Below are 19,626 nucleotides of genomic sequence, written 5' to 3' on the forward strand. Positions count from 1 at the left end.
ACTCTCCTTAACATTTGGGTCTAAAACACCAAGACGCCATTGTTCTCCTTCTATCATTTCTAATAAAACTTTCCCTCTTATCTTTCCCTAAAGACATTTTGGATTTTACAGGCTCAGGGAGGCTTTTCCTGTGACTCCTCATTGAAACATTTACCTTTTCATGCTTTTGCACAATATGAAGCTCTTTCGCTTCATCTCTTTGCAGTGAAATATTGGTTCTTTCTGACTTTCATAAAATAAATGCGGGTTTCTCTTTTCTGCTGCACTGTTAATTCTTTTGAATTATATAAGGAACAACTTCTTATTAGGGACGTATGAACTTACAGAGATCAAAGCCCTACTTTCAGCTGTGTTAAGGTCCTTTTATACCAGTCTGACTCTGTAAAGGTACTTTAAAGCAAGTTTCAATGTCTCACACTAAGCAGATTCAGGGACACTTTTTTTAACTTTTTGGCATAAGATTCTGATATTGCGTGACTATTCTTTTTTCAGATAAACTATTTTTTTTAAAGAGGAAAGTCGTCTATCATTACAATGTAAGTATAGAAGGAAAAAATACTAGTTTCCTTGTGGAGAATGTTGCTCCTTTAGCACAGTGGATCCATTACATGTTTTCAGTTTTTCAAAGCAGAAAGAATGTACTGCATCACAATTACCCTTATAGCTGCATCTATTTGATGAGCACAAGTAATACATATCATGTGGCACATCTGTCTAAGAGCAATACTGTCAGAGGAGCTTATAGTTCATTGTTGCAGGTTTCTATGATCATCTTAAATTTCTAAAACATGGAAAATTCCAACAAAACATGTTCATATTTAGTGTATATGGACAGAATCAGATCATACTTAGAGAGGAAAAATTGTTTTCTCAAGGATAGATCTCCTATTTTTAAAATTTCACTTCATGAATTCAACACGGGACTATTTAATAATAAAAAGTCATAACATAAAAATTTGCCTAATTTAGCCTATGAGAAAGGAAATCAAACAGACCTTCTTTAAGAATCCCTTTATTGGAGTATTCACAGATGAAAGCCAAAAGCTGTTTATTTTTTGTTTTTCAATATATTGTTCAAAGATGTTGAAAGACTGCTCTATCAAAATTGTCTATACACAGGCATTTGGCTTTGAGTTGATTTGCTGTTTGAATAAAGGCCAGAAGTTCTCTGGTATTTTAAAATTCCTAAGTTCTCATATATGAAGATGTCAAGTGTGCAACAATCAGAATGATACCCAGACAATGGGCTCACTACAAAATGTTACACTGTTCTCCCTGGTCTGGATGGTGTCTGGCAAATCCTTTCTGTTTTATGAATCTATGAAAAATCCAGATGTTAATCTAGATGACAGACTCTCAAATCTGCTTTACCTCATTTGCACTGCGGAGCCTTAAAGATACAGTTACCAGCAAAGAAAGAACGTTCTTTTTTTTCATAATGATTCTCTTTTTTTTGAAACCGGAAATAAATTCAAATCAAATCAATAGATAAAAGAGTATGGAGAGCCCCTCATATTGTTAACTGAGTGTTGGAAATTCCATTTTGGAAAAAATTAAACCTGTTCTATATGTGGCAGCATAGGGTCAACTTGGAGGAGTCCTGATGCAAATTTGAAGCTGCTGTGCTGTGCCCCTCTGTGAGACAGACTTAGATGGGACCCGACCACTCTCTGGGTAACTATCAGCTCCTGCCCCATTCAACCACCATCTGAGTGAAAAGATTCCATTTTCAAAGCTTCACTGTTCCTATTCATTACCCTGAAGTTTACTTTGTTACATTTTTGGAGGTTTTAATTTAAAATTAAATGTCAGTTTGATGTCTAGTCTTCATTAAACACTTCATTTTCTTAGAGAATCACACTCTTTGTAGATGGCCTGATCATCTCTCTCATCTTTGTAAACAGAAGAAACTGCTGCAGGCATGGCTTGTATCATGTCATTATTATTCTGTGGAAAGGGACAGTAGGCCTGATTAAGTCTAGTTAATGCTAACAACCATTGTCATGTTAATAAGCATTCATTTTTGTTTATTTTAAGGACCCAGACACATTTTACATGGAATCATAGAACACAAGGAAGGCACTTGGAGATCATCTGGTCCATTCCCTGTGCCCAAAGGAAGGACCAGCCATAACTTATCTGTCATGACAGACATTTGTCTGACCTCCCACAACTGTCTGACCTTCAGTCATGGCAACTCTTTAACCACTCGAAGCAATTTGTTGCATTGTCTTACTGTCATTTTTCTCCAAATTCTAATCCAAATCTCCCTGGATGCAACTGAAGCCCCCTACATCCTGGCTGGCTAAATACAGTGTATTTTATTCTCTTTTTTTCTGTATTGCTATTTTACACACTTTAAAAGTATTATTATGCCTCCCTTCAGCCTTTTATTTGAAACAAATAAATGTAAAATCTTTTCCAGGATCCGATACTCTTGCTTCTCCCCGCTATGCTTTATAATCAATTCATCTTTCTTGAAACTGACTGCTGAAAATTGGACTCAGTCTGAAAGCTGTGTGTTGAACCGAAGTTTCAGCACACCTCTATTTATGCTTCTGCACAGCTTCTTTGAAACAGGATTGCTTATTACATTCTGAGAACACTATGTCAGCCCCTTCTTGCATATTTTGACACAGTTTTCTAACACTTAGTTTACATGGTCCAGCTCAGATTCTTTATATACTGCAGAGTCTCTTCTGTAGAGCTGGTGTCTCGGTGCTGTTTTCCGTATTGGATTTGCACCTGTAGTTAATTCTGCCTTGGCAACTCCTGCCTTGCTGAATGGTGGTTTTTATGGTTGGTTAAGACCAGTCTGGATTCTCACCCATTTATACTACTCTAGTGTGGCTTCCTAGTCAATGTTTCTTTAGTATTCTTTTAGTATCTGGTATTAACTGTAGCAAAAGATATATAAAAAAGATAGTACTCCACCCACAAAGCCTTCTGTCTTGCATAAAGAAATCAGAGCCTTCTGACATAGATCATTATTAATAAAAGATGTGTTGGCTCTTATCGATGTTAGTATCTTACCGATACCTAAGAGAATTGGCATTAAACTGACTGGCCTGCAAATTGTAGTTCCTGTACTTTTCTTTTTTTGAGGAAGACATCAATTTTGCTTTCTCCCAACACTTCATCTGCCTCTAACCCACATACAGTTCTGGTATTTACTGTGCAAACACCTATCGATATTAATCGAGACTATGTGTTCCAACATTATTATGTTCTTTATATTAATACAAAATTCCAAGTAGTTCTAAATCAGCAGAAAGCCCTGAAAAAATCAATGCTATGGTTATTATTATAGTGGCCAGCAATATGATAACTGAAAGTAAGCTAGTTCATAAATCTACACGTAAATTAACTTAGTTACTTTACGTATTAAAAGTAATTTCTATATGCACAAAAAAGATGCCCTGCCACAGTATACAAGGAAAAGCTTATGGGTGCTTTACTCATTTAGACTGATTTTTGTTTGTTTGGGTTTTTCTAAGGACATCAGTGAAATTTTCATCTTACTACAGGATACTTGCATAAAATGTTATTATGCAATCACAATGAGCCACAGTACAAAATACTACTAAATCAATTTTTGATAACTGAACTGTTTTTAATCCCACAAATGATCTGAAAGTGAGATTAAGACTTCAGTATTGATTAGAATATTCTTTTTCAAGTGTAGTGTCAGCATTGCATTTTATTATTGACCCCAAATTTTTCATTCATAAATGCTTGTCTTTTAATGGTAGCAACAGCTATGGTCTCATCATTACCAAAAGCTTCACTTTTGAAGGACAGTATGTGATTTATTCTGCAACACATTTTTCAAGAAATGGGCTCCAAACCAATTCACTTTCCTAAGATGTCCACTATTTCTAAAATCTACATTTTTCCTTATTCAAGGACAACCGCTGGTTTTATGCCCAAAAAATGATTATAAAAAAGGCAATTATTGTCTGTATTGTAAGCGCTTAAACTTCCATAGAACAAGGTTAGATTGTTGCTAGCAATTCATTTTTCTTCTAGGAGAATATAACAGCGAACTGAGTACAAAAGACAGATGTTTAACAGAAAGTAGACAAAACGCAGTCAGAAAAGTAGGGTCAGCTTTTATTGCTGTCCTAAGGAACTGAGCACATTTATCCAAGGGTTCAATTTGGATCATTCACTTTAAAGACTGATTAAGCCTTAATCCAAGGCAGGCACATGTAGAATTGAAATTTATATTGCAGATTAATGTGATCTCATATCAAGATGCTACAATAAGTGGCACAAGGAGGTAGTCCACTTCGGGGGGGGGGGTGGGGGGTGGAAAATAAAGTATAAAAGCCTATGCAACATCAACCTTGGGGTAACTGCTTCAAAAAGTACATTTTTGCACATATATGTAATGGTCAGATTTGTGCTTTCTTCCTACATTATACATTAGTGGAAGATTAACCTGTTCATAATAATAAGCAAAAGCTGTACCAGTGCATTTTAATGCATTCTTATTTATGATCTCTTAATTGAGAAGAACACCTAATATCTCTCCTGCTCTTAATTTAATTAAATTATGACTAGCACAGGGAGCATTAATCACATCGGGTGTTGCCCAATGCCACATTTTACAAGCTGGGGTTTTGCTCTACAGATCTTTAAAACTTTCTACAGGAATCCAGATGGTGAATCCAATGAAACACACAAAGGGATGTAAAGCAACTTTTCTCAAAACATGGAACATCTTGTGGGTGTTCTACACTCCTGTATATGTGCTATTTTGATCTAGGGGCTTGCTTTGGCCCTTGAACCATAATCAGTCACACATTTTGCTCTTCCACTTTGTGTTTAAGGCTTCTCAAGGAGAGGCTTTTCAGTAACCTGTGAGTCAGTGCCCAGATTTGGGTGTCACTACTAATGATACTTCATATTATTGAATGGTTTTTTTCCTTTAAACCAGGCTTTTAAGTGCTCCTGACACAGTTTTGAGAAGAAAATGTGCCTAAAGTATGTTGTGAAAGAACAAGGCTGAAAGGCAGAGATGTTAGTACTTGCTGCCATATTCTATTAAAGCTTTAATAACATGCTCTTATACTAAGCTGAAGATGGTACTCTGGCATGCTTCCCTCACATAGGAATGTCAGAAAAAAACCTGTTATTTCCTTGGTAAAACATACCAACAAATGCAGCAACAGACTTAAAAGCTCTTGTTACAATAACGTATTTTTGACTCTGTACAAGTGGATCCTTAGGGACCTTTTTGTAAAGATCAAGCAGATCATTAGGAGTCCCTCTAAAACATTTCATATTGACTTTCTCGTTTTCTGAAGCAGCAGCTTTCGTTTATGTTCTCATCTCGGTTTTCTTGACAGCTACCTTTCACACAATTTTTAGATATAAATCTGAGTCACAGACTAACATGGAAACAAAGAACAAAATCTTCTGCACATCCAAAGCATGTTAAATGTTTCCGAAAGCCTTGCCACCATAACGATGAATACATGACCATTGCCTCACCTGCTCCTTGGACAAAATCTCCACTACATGTTCCATTCATAAGATTTGATACAGAATGTTAGTATTTTAGTACTCTGTCAAAAAAGTTCACGTTCTAGAAAGACTTTCACTAAGTTTAAGTCATGAACATTCACCCTAGGTTTCCAACTGTGTAACTCAACTTACTTTGGTGGATTTCCTTCTCATCTACATGGGTGCAAATGGAAAAAGAATAATAATTTCAGTAGTAAAAGTCCAACAGATTTTAAACCCTTGTTCTTATTTTTATACTATTCATCTGCTACATTTTTGTGTGATATAAAAGCCAAAACCTTAACCACTTCAACATATGTATGCAAGAAAGAGAAGGCAAGAGCTACAACAAGCCCACTTAGAGTAAATTTGAAGTCCTGCATCACTGACCGCAGAAACACGAGAAAGTTCTGTTGATGAACACTTGAAAGATCAAGGCTCTTCATAGCAGTCATGCACAATACGTTTTGTCCCTATCATTCACCTTTGGGTACATTTCAGTTTTTATGTGAGGTGCAGAGCAGACTGGACCCCAAGCTGCTCCATCACCTGTACAGTCACCTACCCTAAACTTTCCTCATCTTTTACATAACCTTCTCTAGTTGTTTTTATTTCTTTTTCAAAGACGGTCACTCTCCATCCTTGTGGCGAAACAGATAATATAGCTAAAGCACGGAATGGCAGGTAAAAATAATCCCTCTTCCCCTTGCTGTTAAAGACAGAGGGGCGCTCCCCTTCCCTACCATCCAGCAAGCTGAGAGCTCCCTCCTCTGCTTCAACACATTTCTCACCACTGTATTTCTCTTTAAAGAGAGAAGCAAAACTTATCTGACAGAGAAAGAATTAAAAAAGAATAGGATACCTGATGAACTAAGAGCACAACTCAGCTCAGGATAAAGTATACCTTTCAAATCTCCAATATCTACAATATGGCATTTAATACTAACTTCTCAAATTATAAAAACAAATAAAAGAATAATATAAATTCAGTAGGTATTCTGAATTTACATGAGATTCGGCAATTATAGAAGATGTAACATGAATGATGAATTTTTTTATATTTTTTTTTAATCTGGCAGAGAAGAAATTCACTGAGATGAAATATTTATCTGCAGGAGAACCACAGGGAAGGAGCTCACATGTTATCAACAGATAAAAAGGAAGTTCAGCGCAATAGAACATATTATACTTAATCAACATAAATCTATTCAGTGGCTACCCATTGTTTTCCAATTAAAATATTTGATGTTAAACCAACCAAACGATTTATTTTATTAAAAAGAGGAATCAAAGGATAAAGGAACATGAGTCACAATTTTTATTTAGACTAGATTTAAGAAAGAATATAAAACCCCCCAAAAAACTCCACACCACACAACCAGTGAATAAAAGGGGAAAAACACCCTAAAATTGTATGTGAACGAAGGTAATAGATTAAGTAATCTATGCTAAGATCCAATAAATACAGTCAGACAACTCTGGATCTATGATTGAAGCATAATACCAGATTGAGCTGATGTATGTTGAACTTAAAAGCAAAACTTTCACTCTCACGATATAAATCAGCAAGTAAATAAAATAATGAAAACATGAAATATAAAAGAACCAGTAATGACTACAGGAGAAATGATGTGCATCAATGATCAATGAATTTAATGGAAGTATTTCCAGTGACATTAATAAAATTCAAAGCTGGCTTTTGTGCTCAAAGACAACGACAGTTTTAGGTGATACAATAATTTTCAAGTATTAAAACCCAATAATGACAGCCCCTTCTGTTTGGCTGGTTGTCTGTGTTGGTGGGGTGGGAAGAACAGAAGAGGTGTTAAGATTGCTATTAAAGATGAAATGTTACTCCACTCCAGATTAGAACTGAGAGCCAATAAAATATTTCTGTCAATGCCCTTGAGATAACCACCTGTCATGTCACTAGAGTTATTTTCTGATGTAGTTACATTCCTAAGTCTCTGTTTTCAGTATAACATATTACTTTTTTTAGTAGTTGGTACTCTACACAGCACACGTATTAATTTTCTTTCTTCCAATGGAATTTTTAATGAAGATAAATTATAATAATGACATTTACATCGCAATGATTTTCACAATTGAAACATTCTCATAATACTGGTGTACGTGCTGTAAGTGGGTTACACAGCCAGACACTAAAACAATCATTTCATCATTGTCGGAATGAATATAATGCCTACAGCAATCAATTGGACTTTTATGGGAACAGTTAGCTCAGCTGTTTTGGCATTGAAAGAAATGCACTGAAGTGCCCATTATCCATCTCCACTGTCAAAGGACAAGCCATTGTCTTACCTTTCATTTCCAAGAGTGTGAAACTCTGTTTTATCACACAATTAAGAAACCAAGAAAGGGCCAAGGTGGCTGGGAACAGCCAGCAGCAAAAGGACCAAGAGCCCTGGGAAGAATAAATGAAGGTTACCTGGCTCTAGGTATGCTCATTTGGGTCAGAGAGTTCAGCTGTGGTTACTATAGCCATGGTGGGAAGGAGGTAGTCCTGGCCAAGAAGAAGAGGAGAACTGAAGACAGTGAAGGTACTGAAAAAAAAAGAGAGAAGTCTTAGAAGAAACGGGAGTTCCGATGTGGCTGAAAAATGAGGACAGATTGGCCAGTTTTCTCTAGTGATGCTATAAAAAGTTAGAAGTCTCAGTTTTAAAATAGCTGGCAGAATAGTTAGGACAAAGCTTTTTCTGCAACTACTCACCATTATTTGTAGCAGTTCCAGAAGTTAGGTGGCTTCACTTCTGTCTCCAGGTCACTTGGTCCTTTATTGTTCCAAGCTGCCTCAATATCTTAGATTTTCCATGACACTTTTTTGTGATATAACTATTGTTAGTTCAGCAGTCTCCATACCAGTTGTCTGATGCACCAGTCCCTCCAGAAGAGAGGAATATGTCTGTATTTTCTGGTCTAGTCCATGTGCCAAAGAGTGCTAAAAAATATTGTCTTTTGATTAGTATTAAGTCTTAGTGTAAACTGCATCATTATTCAATACACATTTTGTGAAAGAACAGTGAATAAGACACAGAAGTCATCAGAAGGATCACCAAGCTAGGCAATCTGCTTCCCACAGTGAAGGTGAATTACTCCTGTAGAGTAATTACTATGCCACTCTTGGTAAGGTATAGCATTTTATTAATATTTTCAATGGCAAACTGAACATGTCCTCATCTTCTTCATCCTTTTCTGTTTGTTGTTTTGCTTTGGTTTTGGTGCATCTTCTGGCATCTTCTAGGCTGATATTGTTCTAGACTGCCCTGCTAAAGAATATCCTCAGAAGCCACATTTCTTGAGGATGAAGAGGGATTTCACTGTATAACATATGTGGTAGCTCTGTAGCTCAGTGCAGTCTCTTCAAAAGGGTGATGGAGCAATAAGGACTCTAGTCAGACTCATAATCATTCCCTGTACCCCAACATAAAGACAGAATAAATTGGATCCAACAATATTGCAGTGGATATACCGCAGGTGAACTTAGCATAGAATCTGGAGGTATTGCCAATTAGATCTGAAGAAAATAAAATGTGTTTTGTTTTGTTTTTCTTTCTTGTTGTGCCTGATAACCCAGAACAGATCTTCTAACTTACTAATACCTGAACTAATGACTTCAGTAAAGTCCCCGTATTTCTGAGCTTTGAAAACATCAGGACTACAGGAAAGGCAGAAGATTTACAATGGTAACAAAAGTTCCTTTCAATAATTTCCGGGGTTTGTAATGCACTGAGTCTCCAGATCTGCTTAGCAAGAGATATTGTAATAATAAATCTTTTTATACTTTTGAAGAAAAATGAACAGTAAAGGTTAAGGTTGGGAATATACTATTTAAAATAAAAGAGTAAATACTTCTGCCAGCTATTTAAACATTCAAAGGCCAGATACACAGAAGAAAACCTGTTGACGTTTCTGTATATACGATCCTTACTCAGATCTTGCAAGTTCTGCAAACATAAAATCTTAAGTCTTCAACTTCTATACTTCAAACTTGCAACATTTTCAGGAACTTCTTAGTAGAGAATAATTCTCTGGAGTTATTCTGAAAAGGTCCCACCAGTAATGAATGGATTTCAGATACCTCATGGTGTGCGCAAAGAAAAACAATGGGAATTAAATAGTACAGAGGATTAGCAAAGCCACACCTTCCATATTACAGTGGTGAAGATCTGATCCAATCACAGTCAGATAGACTTTCTGCATTGTTTTATGTCATTCTAATTAGCAGGTCTCTTCATTAGGAAACACAGTGCTCAAGGTGAGTCAGGTGCATAAAGGCACTACACATGCACAGTGCCTCTATATACAGACATTACTCAGAAAGGAATTGACAATTTTTAAATTAATGCCATTCAGGAATCTCTCCGTTTACACTTCTCTCAATAAAAATGTATTTACTCGTTATTAAATAAAGATTTTTTAAATAACATATTTATCTAGGCAGATATTGTGCATAAAAACTACAGTCCAGCAAGAAAACAAACACAGTTCTATTAATTCCACAGAGGAAAACTGAGGTAAAGGACTTTGTTATTGCCAAGATTAAGAAAAAATAAAAGCATAAAAGTCAACTCGCTATATAAAGGCAGCTCAATTCCCCACTCAGTCTGACGATTATTGCTTAAGCTGGAGATTATTGCACTGGTCTTTAAGACGCAGTTCAGTAGCTGGGAGCAATCTGGCAGACTCCCAGATTTACCTATTCCCTGACCAGGCTTTTCCAATGTCAGACTCAGCCTCCAGCCAGGATCCAGCACCCCACTGCTCCCCATTCCACACTTCCCGGTTGGCCATCAGAAGGGACAGCAAAGAGAAGCAAACTTGAGGGAAATTCAAAAAACAATGACAGATACTCAACAGCAAATCCATGGACAGCTGGTTAAGAGATTCACATTTTAGAAGCCTAAATCTACATCTCAGCATGCTAAACCTAGGAAGAGGGAGAGGCAGGAAGACATTTATCTGTCAAAGCACCATTGGAAAAAGCCAAATACTGCCATGTATTCAGCCAAAGAGCACCATGCCCTGCAGATCTTTTCTGCAGCAGTGTGGATGACTGACCAAAAGCATCTCAGCCTTCTGTGCACCTTCTGTTTTGTTCCTTTATTGCATAGACTACAAATATTTTCCCTGCCCTACCTTGAAATGGCTCATTCTTGTCTTTGATTACAGCTGGTTCAACTTGACACCCTTTTTTTCCCCCAAAAGCAATTTACTCAATCCTTAGTTAAAAAATGTACTATGTCCAAAGTAATACTTTTTCATACTGAAAACCAGAGATGCGGCCAATGGCATTATGCATGGCAAAAGCTTGAGATGCTGGGAATACTATTAAAAAAAACAACACCCAGAAATGCGAGAAGTTTGAAGCTGCCAATTGAAACAAAGGGAGAAGCAAGAAACGAGACTCTAGAAAATGTATTGCCAGTGACTCTTGGCCTGGAACTGAATCCCCAGGTGAGGGCTGAGACAGTCTCTTGAATGTTAATGAGATGATTAACATTATCCACTACTTTGGCTGACTTTGTGACTAGAGAAAACAGAAAGAAAAAGAAATAAAGACCAGTGTTTGCAGATCTGGGAGATACAGTGCCCAGATCTCTGCAGAGTGGGGGGGAATCCTGCTTAAATCCTGACAAAGCCAGACTTGTAGAACAACAAAGACCTTCACGGCAAAGCTCAGAGGTTTGGCAGCTTGTTACATCCATGAGTCTCACAGACCTTGTGGCACAAACCCCGCAGGACACCAACAGAGATGAGACTGCGATCCATGTGCACAGTGAGTTTGAAACTCAAGGGGTGACCGATGTGCATCACTCTGCTCTCTTGCTTGTTTTGTTCTGTATTCAGGACATAATTTTTACTCAAATGAGAAGGTCTGAATTGAAGTAAGGAGCATTTAATGTTTACTTACGACCTTACAAGACATATTTTGCCACTAATATTCTAGTTTGATGCATTTTAATATCTAATCTTTTTGGATCAATGTCCTAGATGTCACATATCTCCTATTTTCAGATCATAACCAGCCAGAAAAAAAATACTACTTTAGTAACAAGACCATAAGAAATATAATTTACCATAAAAAGTATTGGGAACTAAATCTCAAAGGACAATTTTAAAACATTTTTAGGATTTCGATTTGTTTTGGGTCTTTTGAAATCTGAACTGAAAAACCTCTGCTTCCAGTGACATAAGACAGAAAATGATACCATCATACATTTAAGTCTCATCTAAAGAGACATCGTTCTAACAATCCCATAGTGATAAAGTTGTCAATGGTGTGACCAGATAACACACAAAGGTTCTAAAACACCATAAATACAAAAACAGAACTGGCTTTGAAAAATCAATCCTACTTTTAAAAATAAGATTTTGAATGCATTTTAGTATCCCACCTGACTGTACAACCACAAATTCAGATATTCTAGAAGTAATTAAATTTACAACTGTTAAGCTGAATAGCAGTGGAATATCTATGCATATACAGTTGTCTTTTCTGAATCACATACTGAACTACATAGCAGAGGCCAATTACTTTCCCCATCCTTTCACCGAACAATGCAGAAGAACAAAAACTACTAGAAGTTTCCTTACAGAGATAACTCCAATATGCTGTCAGAGCCCGGAGGGATGTATTTCTCAGAACTTCAGAAATTTGTTGAATTTGAATAACCTATCAAAATTTCTGAGATGAAGTCAGTACTAATAGCCCACAGACAGGGAGCCAGCCTTAAACCTGGGAGCCTTACAATCAACTCTCTGCTTGCCAAAGGCCACCTTAGGCAAGTTGGGTAACCCTAGTGTTAGAATCTGTGTGAGCTTTCCCAGCCAGACTGTTGAAAACAAAATACTCTTTGGAGCACTGTCAATTCTGATCAACTTTGGAAGTCAGTGAGAGTCAGGCGCCCAGGTGCCTTTGTGCTGCGGTATTTGGATAAACTCTTGAAGAGCAGTTCATCTGTGAACAAATGTGATTCTGTAACAACGCCAAGGTCAGTGATGTGCTGAGTAAGTACCACTAGCAAGTCAAGATGCTTGAGGGCACCTTGAGCTCATATACCATTTTTTTCCACTATGTCAAAAATGATACAAAAAGAGATTACATCATGTAGCTTGCCATCCATCTCCTTCCTTTTTGTGAAATCCTCACCCTCTCCCCACCACAGCTTGTGAAATCCCCTCACGCACCTGGCACACTTCCCAGAACCTACACCGAGTTTCATTAAAAAGGGAGAATACTGACCTGGGGTGATCGGGTCTGTATTGCCACAAAATATGTCACTACTTACTTATTCAAGTTGTAGAAGAAATCTGTGATCAACAGAGCATGAAGAAGATCAGAAGTCCTTACATATCCAATTTCTTCCTCCAGGTTATAAAAGGCAAGAGGTAGAAAAAAGCCATCTCCCTGAATATTGTGTCTTTGATAAAACCAGGCTGGCCCCATGCTGATAACCATCTTGGAACACAGAAGGCAAGCTCTTAATAAACGCTAAACCCTTCTAAATTGAAAGATTGCAACCACTCTAATTACCAGAAAGTTAATTGTTCAAGGAAGGCTTATAAAAATATAAGTTGCCGTGTGCTCAGAGAATACAATATATTTGCCTTTCTTTTTCTTTTGATAGGTCCTAATCCACTGGTGGTATTATAGTACACATGAGACTAGAGACAGATGCCCAAAAATATAGGTAGTTACTAAAAGCAGACCTCCTTGAAAACTGCTTGCAATATATTGACATAAATGAAAACCAGTTTTTTTTTTTTTTCAGTAAAATTTGTATGTCGCCTTGCAAATGCTTTTGGCAAGTTAATTACTTAGAGACTGTCTTTTTATAGAATGTTTTTGTAGGGGATAGTTTGGTTCTTCTGTTTACACATAAATAGGATTAATTTAACATTTATATATATTTTTAAATACTTGTAAACACACCTGTAAATTATGATGTCTGTAGCTTTTAACTTCTGTATTCCCCCATTTGTGTACAAGAGCAGTACTAGTTTGACAGCATTGGAGGCAGCAAGGACGTCTACATTAAAAATTTTCTAGCAATAACTCAACTACTTGGATCAACCCGTGTAAGAGCTGTCATTACAGAAAATTAAAGAAATCATGTAATCATGCCAAATCAAAAAGTCAATCCTGTTGCCAGTGATGGTGGGAATTTTGTTATGTTAGAGAGATGGGTAGATACTGGATAGATAACATCAGTTTATGACAACGAAAGTATGACAACAAAATAAATAACAATGAAATTGATTATATTGTGTCCTGTGCATTTTTTCTGTGGGAATGAAGTTTTGTTTTCCTCAGGAGTTTTGTTTGCTGAAGGAATGGATCAGAGAATCACACCAGAGAGATCTTGAAATTAACAGCTTCAGTTCTTATGCCCTGATAGTCCTTTTTCAGAGACTTTTCCCCCTTAACCAGACAAAAAAGCATTCCCTTTCATGTTGCTAACCCACATCACCATATCTCATATTCTTTCTGCTATACTTCAATAAGTTCCCTGGTGACAGAGAAGGTTACTCAGGTCTGGAAGTGTCTCTGTTGAGCTACAGCAAATATATTTAGTTAAGTCTTTTTTTGGATTCTATTATTTGGAAAACAGGCCAAAGTGTTTGTCTGAACCTCATGGATGCCCTACAGCACACAAGGTTTGAAGAGAGCTGCCCAGCCAGCAAGATGCCAAAGCTGCTGATACTCAGTTCATTCAAACAGAAGTACAGCTATTAGGGGGCAAAAGAAAAGCAGGGCAGGGGTAAGAACCAAACAAAAAGCCCCTAACACCTAATTAGGAGCTGCAGACTAGCCCTTACATTCAGAAATCTTCCCTCCTCTCTGCAGTAAATATTTTCTAACCTAAAAATTTAGCAAGTTATAAATTTAAACTTTTTCAAATCTGTTAAAGGGTCTTCTTTTATCTTTCACTAAAACTGTCGCAAAATTATGAGACACTTGCTTAAATATTGAGTATTTTATTAAAATGCTTGGAGCTGGCTTTAAATTGTTGATCTCCCTTCCAAAAGAGATGTGTATCTATGGAGATCTAGACATAAATAGTCCACAATAGAAGTATCATTTGCAGTTTTTCATGTACATAATATACATACATATTGTATAGTATTTCACAATACTATCATCCTAAAAAGATTTCCTCCCTGCTAAATGTTGCACAATTAAATATGAATTTCACGTAGATCAGCATCAGAGAGGTTCATACATCCTGATCTAAGGAAAACCTTGATTCACCTATGAAATATTTGTGTCTAAAATTCCTATATTGCTAAAGCTGCAACAGTTTCCAATTTGTGTATTAATATAATATTGACTGCAGACTGCACATTCTATTAATGACGAACAATGGTTTCTAGCTTTTTCATCAACTATTTTACCTGCCTCCATCTAAACTCATTGTTTCATTTTCCCTTGCTGAAAAACTGGGATCCTTTCAATGTTGTGAGATGGGCACACTCAGAAAGAAGTAATGGATCTATTCTTGCAGCTGTAGTGCATGTAAGATTTTAAACATGTTTAAATGGGGTGGAAATAAAGATTTAGAAAGGAAATGAAAAACACAGGATCCAGTGGAGCCTTGTTTTTTAAAGAAAGATTAGTGATACTGACCTATTGGCTCTTCCTGTAAGAGAACTATTTTCTTGGAAGGGAAGATGAGATAAATCTAATCTATCTGGACTTCAGTAAAATATCTGATTAGTTGTCACACTGGAAATTACTTGTTAAAATAGTCTAGATGAGGATCAACACAAAAAATTAGGATGACCAGAGAACCATCTAAAAGAGTCAGACGGTGGACTGATGAGTTAAGGCTAAATTTCCCTGGGATAGCTAGGATTTAGAATTAATGATTCAGAGGGTTTATTTCTATGTCATTCTTTATGCCCTTATAATAGGGAACTACAACCTATCTGCAGGATTCTTTCAGGTAAATGCAGAGATGTGCCAATATGTTTGCCCATGAAGTACTGTTAAAAAACAGCAGGATGTAAGTCCATGTAAACTATGATTTGGATCATATTAATCATTTTCTTAAAACTACATAAGAATTAAAAGGTGAGTGTTAGCATTTTTATGACATTGTGGTATGTCACTCTGTGAATAGTGACTGAATAAATACTGTATTCATGAAATTTTAATCTCCCTTCCATCTGAAGTTCATAACGATATCAGTACTAACAGATTAATACTCCCCACCCAGCCAGCCTCATCAAATGACAAACCCTGGCATTCAATTGCATTAAATGATAATTAGTCAGTCTACTTCTAATCTGATGGTTAATATATCATGTCAAAGGCTTTCTTATGAAGAAGATTGAATTGGAATTTCATCTATATCATTAACATAATGCATTACGATAATGAGTCCCAATTCCAGACCTGAAGCTTCAGGGAAGTTTGGACACGGAAATGAGTCTGAACTCAAGCTTTCTGCCTCAAGTGTCTCACTATGCAATAGGTCAAACCAGAATTGATGTGTTTGTCTCCTTCTGAACTTGAGAGAAATTGAGATTTTACATAAATAGGTAATTATATTTCTTGAGTCCAGTGTGGGAAAGCAGTGCTTCCAAGATTTAACCAGCAAAACTGGGGTGAGTAGAAATTCCCAAGAAAGAAATCTGAGGAGCAACTCTATGCTCAAGTATCTCTTTCTTTCTTTCTTCAAAGGCACAGGTTCTCCTGAGCTGGAAGCCTTTATGGCAATAGGTCCTTTGGAAGGTTTGAGGGTGCCAGTAGCCCAAATGGCACAATTGAGAAGGCATCACATATGGAGCTCAAGCTGGTAAACAAAGGCAGCTTCAGAGAGAGGCAGCAAACGAGCTAGTGTAGGCTTTTAAATTGCTTCCTTTCCACAACACAATCCAATATTCCCATCAGGCATGTCAACTAAGAACCAGCATGATGTGCAAAGGTGACGTGTAAAGCATCAACAAGAGATTATGAGCCATCAAACCATAATGCTCATAAGTTAAAATCTTTAAGGTATGACTAAAGTGCAGGGACATTTTTCTAACTATATCCATGTGTAGCATAGCTATAATCAATCATTTCTGATGATAACTATCAAATTGAACATAACTGACAGTTATTAACATCATTAATGGATGAGTCTCTGAGGAAAGATAATTTTGTGCTGCCCTTCAGCTTTCTGGGAGACAATTCATGGAAGAGACAGTCGCACATTACACGTCCCCTTAGTGCCAGTCTCCAATCACCCTTGTACACAGGACTCCTGCCAGATCTATTGCTGTGCTCCTGCCATATAACTGGGTCTTTGATAACCAGTCTTCCTTCTACCAGATTTAAGTTTTTGCAAATAGAACAAAATTTTTCCCTTGATTAAAAGCTAATCAGGCACTGGTAATATCAATATCATCTCAGATCCAGTAGCACGTAAGTCCATACAAACAATAATGAATCAGATGACATGGAGGCAAGAATTACAGACGTCCTTTTCCTCATCAAAAAGTCTTGGTCTCTTTAGTCTGAATTCCTCACAATAATTCAGGTGTGTCGCCCTCACATGTGTGACAGTTATCCCTGATAGGAAAACTATATACTGGAAAACAAATTATTTATTGTTACTGGGTTACTTTCACATATGACTGGGGTAAATACAAATGACTGTAGCCCAGTCATCCAAATTTCCATTCCTAGACACCTTCAAAAGACCTTAAGAAATCAATTTTCACTAGTACATTTTCACTAGTACACAGCACTAGTAGACAACAAGGACATACTAGCAAAAGAAAAATATTCAGTCTTGATCAATAACTTCAAATGTGTGGGTTTTTTCAAGTAAGTGTACAATATAGCATTATAACACAGGACATTTTTCTTCCAAATATTAATTATATTCTGAAGTGCCTTACAGATTATAATAACATAATCACTAAATTAAATGGCTTATAAAGGAAAAGATGAAATATGGTATTAAGCGGCTCACACAAGTGAGAAAAGCTGCTTTCCAATGAGATTTTAAAAGATACAGCAACTCAATGAGGCAGAGAGATTGAGAAAGGCTGTTCCAGATGGGAGGGTCTTCAGAGGAATAGGGGTTTACAGCAAAGGCCCATTTTTGGGACAGCACAGTGAAGAAATGGTTGTCAGACCAGCCAAAAGAGCAGACGAGTCAATAGAAGATGACAAAATAGGGTGTAGTGCACACAGATGTATCAGGACTCTTCAATTTCCATTCTCTGATCAGTGGTAGGACCATGAGGACTTTCAATTTAGCTCTCGCCGTTTGTACTCCCGCCTTCACTTGAACTGCCTCACAAACTGCCCTGTTTTCACTATGTTTAGATACAATGTGAAACACAACAGGGCACGCACATCACTGTGTAAGTCAAAGAAAGATATGGATGGAAGAGATCTGTTAATGGAACTGAAGATACTGTCTAGAGAAATGGACTTGCAGTGTTATTCAACAGTCACATATCTTGAAGATTAAGGAGATTAGAGAGCTGTCAAACTGATCTGCACCTATCACACAACTGTGTAATGTATATTCCTAGACCTACACACACTGGAAGGACTAATAATGTCAAAACAGCAAAATTACCTGAAGAAAATTACAGTAAGAACTTTTGTCATTTCTGCCTTTAATTCCAAATGTGTCATTACACAGAATCCTTCGGGCTTTGTGGGAATTTTGCCTGAAATGTGACAACATGACTACTCCCACAAAAGAGTAGGCTTGGATATGTTCCCTCTGTGATGTGTCTAATTTATGAAAACAACCATTGATGGGTATCAATACAAACAATGCATCACTCATGTAAACATTTTTACTGTGCTATAGGGTTGCTCTTGAGATTCAGACATGATTATTCAGCAAGCTTCTCTGCCATCACAAAACCGATCAGCACAAACACATCTTTCAATGAAGGTCTCGTTAGTGCTCAGGGGAATTGTCGCTTCAGACACCTTTTACTGAACATTTTCATTAATGTAAATGTTTGGCACTTTATATATGTAAAGTAGCCATTGTCATCTAATGGGATTAATTCATTAAATTTATCAACATAAATGAGATATAGTAAAGAGCTATTTTTCTGAATGTTTCTTTTGAGGACAATATCATTATTTAAGAGAAACTGAGCAGATGCTTTTAAAGAACATTACATTTTAAACAAAAATCCATGCTGTCATTTGTGTCTAAAACATTTAAACAGCCGTTATATAATCAGAATGCTCCTCCAGTACTGTAGAAACATACTCATTTTTACTTTGTAAACTCTAAATTGATTTTAAGAAATAGTTTAGTTACAGCAGCACAAACCTAAACTGTCTTGAATATTTTGTCTAAAAACTGCGTATGAAGTAAATAAAACCAAAGGAAATATTCACACCACCTACTGCAAAGTCATTCTGTTGCACTACACAGTCCTACACTGTCTTTACCAGCATCTTAGTGATGCTTTCACATAACAGAAGAAAAAAACAAAAACAAACAAACATCATCTTTTGTCTCTCAGCAGAACACTGGCTATTTCAACAGAAGAGCAGTGCATGGCTCATAGCCCAGCTCTAATTATGTTAGGATAATGAATTATTCCCTACCTTTAATTCCTAGGAAGCAGATGAAAAATTGAATCTGAGCCGACAAGGTGTGCTTGCAGCCCAGAAAGCCAATCACATCCTGGGTTGCATCAAAGAAGCGTGGCCAGCAGGTCCAGGGAAGTGATTCTCCTCCTCTGCTCTGCTCTTGTGTGACCAGCTCTGGAGCCCTCAGGACAGGAAAGAGAAGGACCTGAGGCTTTTACCACAACCTGCAGTGATAGGACAAAGGATAATGGTTTTAAACTAAAAGAGGGTAGATTTCGATCAGGTGTAAGGAAGAAATTCTTTATTCTAAGGATGGTGAGATACTGGAACAGGTTGCCCAGAGAAGTTGTGGATGCCCCATCATTGGAAGTGTTCAAAGGTTGGATGGGGCTTTGAGCAACCTGATCTAATGAAAGATGTTCCCACCCAGAGGGTTGAGACTGGATGATCTTTAAAGGTCCTTTCCAATCCAAACCATTCTATGATTCTATTATTCTTTTGTTTTCCATAGGTGAAGGGGAAAA

General features: G+C 37.0%; 1 long non-coding RNA gene across 1 annotated transcript; it reads right to left on the minus strand.

Annotated features, from left to right (window-relative positions):
- Positions 1-7,884: 7,884 nt before the first annotated feature.
- On the minus strand, positions 7,885-19,626 carry LOC135580195 (uncharacterized). Its single transcript, XR_010474507.1, has 3 exons — positions 19,118-19,626; positions 8,243-8,470; positions 7,885-8,075 (listed from the first exon to the last, which is right to left on the minus strand). It is a non-coding gene; the product is annotated as an uncharacterized LOC135580195 (long non-coding RNA).

The sequence above is a fragment of the Columba livia genome, chromosome 9 (genome assembly GCF_036013475.1).
Source record: "Columba livia isolate bColLiv1 breed racing homer chromosome 9, bColLiv1.pat.W.v2, whole genome shotgun sequence".
Lineage (NCBI taxonomy): Eukaryota > Metazoa > Chordata > Aves > Columbiformes > Columbidae > Columba > Columba livia.